General features: G+C 29.2%; 1 long non-coding RNA gene across 1 annotated transcript; it reads left to right on the top strand.

Annotated features, from left to right (window-relative positions):
- The first annotated feature begins 1,371 nt into the window (after positions 1-1,371).
- Positions 1,372-6,792, top strand: LOC115034700. Its single transcript, XR_003840020.1, has 2 exons — positions 1,372-1,706; positions 5,876-6,792. It is a non-coding gene; the product is annotated as an uncharacterized LOC115034700 (long non-coding RNA).
- The last annotated feature ends 457 nt before the right edge of the window (positions 6,793-7,249 follow it).

The following is a 7,249-nucleotide window of genomic DNA, read 5'->3' as shown; positions in this document are numbered from 1 at the left end:
AAGTCCATACAAGATTAGATAATACCTAATCTAATTATGATAATAATCAAGGTTTAAGATATATTAAAGGTATATCTTAAACCGTGATAATAATTGTAATTTGTTGACAGTTCTTATCAGTGATAAAATCTAAATAACCAGTTTTTTTTTTGGTTTTCAATACCTAATAATAATAAAATAATATAATATTTTATATCCTATGTATAATATTGTATAATGCTTTTTGATTATATAATATTTCATTGACTTATATCATACATTTTTAAACATTTGTAATGTTTTTAATTTGTCAAAATAGTATTCGTTTCACATCTGATATAATAATAACGAGTTTTAGTGAATATTGTAAATAATAGTATAATACATAATAATATTGTAGTTCGAAACAACTAAGTGGGTATAGTTTTTATAATTTAAATCAACTCTGTGAGTCCACAATAATTGATATAAAATGTTTTCTAGAAAATCAATAAACATCTAGAGATTCACGTGGTTTCAACAATGGCTTCAAAGTCGAAATAATAATATGACATAATATGACAACACTGTCATATTATGTTTACTATATTATATGAACCACGAACGTCTTCAATATCCATACCTTATAATAATATAACGAGTACATCAATTATTAGTACCTATATACTATATTATAATGGGAGTACTACTGTACTGTGTACACTATAATGGAGCCATAATTATAATATGATTAAGCATTTGTGCGTGTCCGATTCGAAATCTTTGTTTCATAGGATATTTTAATAATAATAATGTAATCTAGAAAAAGTATTTTAAAGAATATTAATGTTAATAAATTAACTATTAAAAGATAAGTGGGAGGAGTGAACATGCTAAGTGAATAGGTGATCACTGATCACCCTACATATGGGTAGTGTATAACATAATATTATAATATAAAACATTTAAATTTCTTATCGCTGTATTCAACTAGAAAAATTAAAGCACTTTTTTCACGTAAGCACCTTCTCCCTGCCATACATTATACGTTTATACTTAGTACATAATCGTACCAATGTGCCTAAATTAATATTATGGTGAAGTGAGCATAAAACTCCCTGCAGACAAGTGACAAGTGCCTAGTGACAAGTGACAACATACCTAAATATTTTTATTCGGTCATACCAACACATTATTATGGTCCCAAGTTTGCCCTCCCTTAGAACGAAATCCTGGTGTAACCACATTGCCATTTGTAGTGTTGGCATCATTCACAGCTGCTGTCGATTCGACGGGCTTATACGATATCTATGAACCTCTTTACAGACTACGGGTAACACCATAACCGTATATGGCCGGCGATATAACCGCGCATGAACCAAACGACTAACGAGCGGCCCCTGGACGGTTGCGTTTGCAAATCGATTTTCCGGGTCCGCTGCAGTACGTCACGCAGTGCGTCCGTGCCGCCGTCTGGTAGTCGTCGTTTAAAAACAAAAAACCCACAATTATTGTCACCGATAAAACAAAAACCAACCGACCGACAATAACAATATTCCGACGTGATATAATAATATTATGTTAGACTGATCATGCAATAAATTAATAATAATTAAAACAGTGTAAGTGACGCACTTGCAGTTTCAGGGACGAAAAACAACAAAAACAAGTTATAAATCGAAATGTATGCTGCCGATTTGTACTGATTATTGACCGTGCATAACATTATATTATTGTAGTGTTATTTGGTAAGTAATATTTTGAACATTTGAACCCTTTTCTATTCATCGTACCTACAATCTACATTACACCGTCGTCGCCTCGCATGAAATATGTATATCAGATCGTCTGTAACGATATTCCCCGCTGTATATGCACCCATATAATAACAATATGTACAGTAGGTTATACAGGGTGCACCCGGAGGATTTAGCGATTTCAAATAGGTATGTCGTGTGTTGACTCTGGAGGTCACACATTCTGTATGCATATACGCTGCAGACATACATCTATAAAAATATAATTTATATTATACCGCACCTATACCTATATACGATTTTTTTTCTGTCGTTTTAAGTTTAATTTTCTCTCCACTCGCGCCACTCATGAATAAAACCCGTTCCGTGCTGATTTTCGAATAGTATAAATTTAATTTTTGATGACCGTATGGAACATGAATAGGTAATACAGTTGTGAGTTACGTCCTGAGAAAACATTACGTTGGGTCGGGGCAATGCCTCGTGTATGGTGTATATCTGTGTGTATAGGTATCGGTGATCGGATGTGAATAATATTTTAGCGCCATTTAACCATCTTGGATCTAACGGTACCACACTACCACTTTAGCCGTTTCCCGTGTAGACGTTTTTAAAGTAGTCGCGTTAATCTGCTGCAACTTGTACATGGTTTGTACAGCAGTTTTTCGAAAACACGTATTACAACAATTTTGAATTTGGAGTAATATTTAAACTAGCTGTAGCGGTTCTCAGACTCGAGGTCACAGAAAATAAATAAATTTACATATTTTTAATTTTTTTTCATATTAATTGTGTAAAACTTCATTTTACAAAATAATATTAACTGTTAAAAAATTATATTTTGAAATCGCTTATTTCTATATAAAATTTATTTTCACTGTTTTCGATAGTACATACCAATTATTTAATGTCTTAAAAGAATAACCGATCCATAGGCGCAACTAGGGAAATTTCTCTAGGGGAGGGGGAATGCTAGAATTGTATCAGCAGCACAAACCCTGATAATTAATATTTTTAAATAAAATATGATTAAAAACTGGGAGGTTATGGATAAAATTGGGGGCCGGTGGGGTAATAAAGATTAATTCAATCACGAAAGAAAATAGTGTCATAGGTACGACAATATAGGTATATTTATACTGTATAAAAATTAAGAGCACTTAATTTACGGATATGAAATGCAATATGCAAAGAAATGGAATAATAATAGGAACACAAGTTTACTTAATGCATTAAGTGCCTATTTGTGGTTAATATTTTTTTAGTTATATTTAATAAAAATAACTAAACTCCATAACATCCTAGGTTGATATTACCAAGTTTAATATTTCTGAAAACGAATACTAGCATTTCTCAGTAAAATGTCATTACGCATAGAAAAAGTAATGAGGAAATCGAAAAAAATAATTCTTTAAATTACTTAGGCACACATACCTAGTTATATATGCACCTATACTAAATCGATTTCGCCTTTAATCAAAAGAATGTGGGCAAGTAGGTATTTATCTGCTGTACACTAGGTGTCGTAATGGATGTGTTAAATTTGAATCAATGATATAAAATCGAAAAACGATTGAAGACTGCAGTCTGTTTAAGCATATTATATGGATATATATTACTAAGTATATTTTATAATATTATTGCTATTTAAATAACTTATTAATTATTATACTATTAGTAGGTAATACAGTACTTAGGTTGAATTACTTTTTGCCTAAAAATTGAATTTAAAATGTGTATAAAAAACTGTTTATATATATTTAAGAATTTTTGGTTGCAGAATTAAATGCTTATAAATTCACACTCAAAAAAATAGAGTTAATGTACACTTAATTTTTTTTTTAATTATACACTAATAACAACTTACGTATGAGGAACCTTGTATTATTTTTTCATGTTTTGTGATCGAGTGAAAACAATAATTGAAAAATAAAATTGAACATTTTCCATCGGGATCCCTTTATAAATAAAAAATATATAAAAATTTAAAAATGTTGGACGCTTTTGGAAACACCGAGAGTATCTACTTTTGAACCACCAAATACCAACTAGATTTACTGTCCTACCAGAAAATATGTTGAGTAGAAAATCGAAGCATTTATTGCCCCTAAAGTTGATGACAGATACAAGAAATATATATATAAAAGAACGCACACATCATTGTAAAATCAATACATTCATAATTCATTTTTGCACTCAGAATCTAAAATGTCTACAATACACGTATAATGAAAAAATAATAAAACTACCATCGTTTAACCTCATATTATATTTCATGTTTTACTTAAAATTTAAAATAGCACTAGTATTTATATATAGTTACTTAATACTACGGGTTGTCGCCGGTAGATTGCCCATCTCGGTTTTATTTTGTTTAGTGAGTAGAAACAAAATTAATTTTAAAGCCATCATACAATTATTATTATCATCGTATGGTACCTTACATTGACCTGGGGTAATAGGGTTGAAAAACAAAGCTACAAAGTACAAACATTTCCCGAGTTTCAATAAATATCTATTGGTGATAACTTTTTATTGAAAACGGTCCAGTAATTTTTTAGTTTATAGAACACGAACAAACAAACAAACATTAATTTTATGTATTATGTAAGTCAATAAGTTCCTTAAATTAAATCAACTGTCCTACCACATAAAAATGTATACATACAATTTCCATAAGTCAAGCTACCTTATAATAATCAATAAAACAATATAATAAGCTTTCCATATAGTTTTATTTAAGGGCGTCGAAGCCGGTGCGTTTTTTAGTACGAAAACATGTCTCACAGGAAAAACTCTTACGCCCTGTAGAATAGTACAATTAAAAGAAGTAAACATTTTACAGATCGGATCAAGACCGATTTTCAAAATTATAACTATAGAAGCAAAAATATGCATTTGAATAATGCACAATATTTGTTCTTTTTCAAACGTATTTTTCTACCACTATTTAAAACAAAATAAAAATTTGGCCCTTAATCAGACCTAAAAAATTTTATTTTATTTTATATAAAAAAAAATTTAACGAAATCCGATTATTCTACAGCTAGGGCATGCAAGTTCTTCCTGTAAAGTCATTTTCGTTGATAAAATACTCCTTATCAACCCTCCCTCCCCCCCCCCCCAAATAGGTATTGAGCTGTAGATTAGTGGAAAAGTATTATAATTAAAGTAGGTAGTAAATAAAATAAAATAAATAAAATATAAACTATAATTTTCAAATTTTATATAGAATTACGGAAAATTGGAAAAACCGGGACCGACACCCTTAACAAATAATCCGCAATAGTAAAGCAATCTGAAAACTCTCATTTCTAAATACTGTTTGGGTGGGGGGGAGGGATATTATATTTTTGTTCGGGTGTGTAGTGCATATTCTCTAAAGCCATCCCTATAGATATACGTATACAAGCATGCTTTATACTTAATCTTTATTTAAAAATATATATATATAACAACTAGGATTCATAGCCCGCGAAAATGTAATTAAACAAACGTAATAAAAATTATGATTTAAATTAATAATAAACAGGGAAAAGGAACAAAAAAAAAAAAATTCTACGCGAGGCTTGCTGATCGTGGTTCAAATTTATTAACCCAAGTATAAGTACCTACTGTATTTTTCCACACTGCTAATATGAGCTATATAGGCGGATACCTATATGTTCAACATATGGACGTAATATATTTTATATTAGTTTAAATTGAATGCGTAGGTTTCATTGTTACATATGGTACCTATAGGTGCATAACTTATAATATTATGCATTATATATTTCTGACACTGTTAAATGTATTCATGTATGTAATGATATTATATTTCATGTAATCTATGCCATTAATTGAGATTATGTATACTTTTAACAATATGTGTTACCATAAAGTAGGTAAGATAATTCAGTAATATACCTAATGATGAGTAAAATAAATATCAATTAGTATTCTTATCCAGAAGATTATATCTATAACATAACCTTATATCTGAACTACGCATAAGAAAGTTAGTCATTAATTATTATTACCGTACAGCATAGCAGTTACCGCGGACCGCGGTTACCTATACTTCCACCCTTTTTAAATCCGATAGTTGATAATTTAATAAAATAAAAACATTTATTATAGTTTTTAAGTGTTGAATAAATTTGTTTTTTATTTTTCAGAGTTTAACAAGTTTATTCATCATGCCGGGTTCAAGGCACAAAATATTAAGCCATGTGTTCAGTGGCTTTTCTGAAAAGATGGGCCGTACAAAAGTATTGGACATCGGCACGCAAGCAATCGAAACACCACTAAAACGATGTTTGACAACATTTGATATAACTCTTTTAGGTATACCCAAGTTTTTACATATTTTAAGAATAACTAAGTCACTTACATTATATTATATTTGTAATTTAGTTAGATGCATAAAATATTTGATACAAGACATTTTTATTAATTATCTGGATAGGATTTACATTGCTTCTACAGTATCATAAATTAAGGTACTAAATTTATAGCGCGATTTGAAAAAACCAAATCAATATATCATAATATAATATTATTAATCTATTATATATCTACTGAGCTAATTGCCAATTGGCACCAAATTCGGCATACATATAGAAGACTCGGGGAGTGTTTATGCTTCATTTTTGTTGATTATATATAGGATTATTATCATTGGTTACCTTTCCATGCTTTTCTGTGTTTTTTTTTAATAATAGAAAATAATATTAAATTTATTGTTTGTTGTTTAAATGTAAGTACTTACATATTTTTTGGAAACCGATTATATATTCTATAATAATAAGAACAAACTGATATTTGAATAGAAATGTATTACCCATTATGATGTTAGAATTATAACTTTGTATTACTGATTCCATTGGTTACACTGAAGAAAAACTGTTACTTTTTAGTTATAACTTATAACTATTAGTTATTAGTGTTGGCCAACGATATAATTTTCAATATCGATATCGTATTTTTTCCCCGATATCGTTATCGAAGCATATTAGAACATTAAAAGTATAGAATACATATTATATTATGAGTGTATTGAAAGCATATTAAAAGAATACATATTGTTTTAATATATTATGAGTGTAAATTAATTAATAATTATAAATTATTTTGTACAAACTGAAAAGTATCCAATGTATTTAATCAAAAAATTTCTTTTTCAAGCAGTTTTTCCATCAATGTTTTAGAACTTGGGTTCGATTTGAAATATTAATTCAAAAATAACAGTTGATTGCGTCGCCCAGGAGATAATCTATTTCTTTTCTTGGAAATGATTGTTCCAGCTTCGCTAAATAACCGTTCACGGGGAACACTAGTGGCCACTATACTAAAGTGTTTTTTGGCTAGTAATGATACAGCTGAGTATTTAGATTCGTTTTCTTTAAATAAGAAAACGTAATATCGCCTCGTATCAAAATCTACGTTTAGTATTTACTTTTACAGATATAATAAAATATAAAGATAAAATATAATAGTTAATAGCTAATAGTTATCTATATTATTATATCCGCTACAGGTGGATTGCTCAT

Source organism: Acyrthosiphon pisum, unplaced genomic scaffold (assembly GCF_005508785.2).
Source record: "Acyrthosiphon pisum isolate AL4f unplaced genomic scaffold, pea_aphid_22Mar2018_4r6ur Scaffold_20703;HRSCAF=21885, whole genome shotgun sequence".
Lineage (NCBI taxonomy): Eukaryota > Metazoa > Arthropoda > Insecta > Hemiptera > Aphididae > Acyrthosiphon > Acyrthosiphon pisum.
Note: the sequence above shows the minus strand (reverse complement) of the source record. Positions and strands in the feature narration are given on the sequence as shown.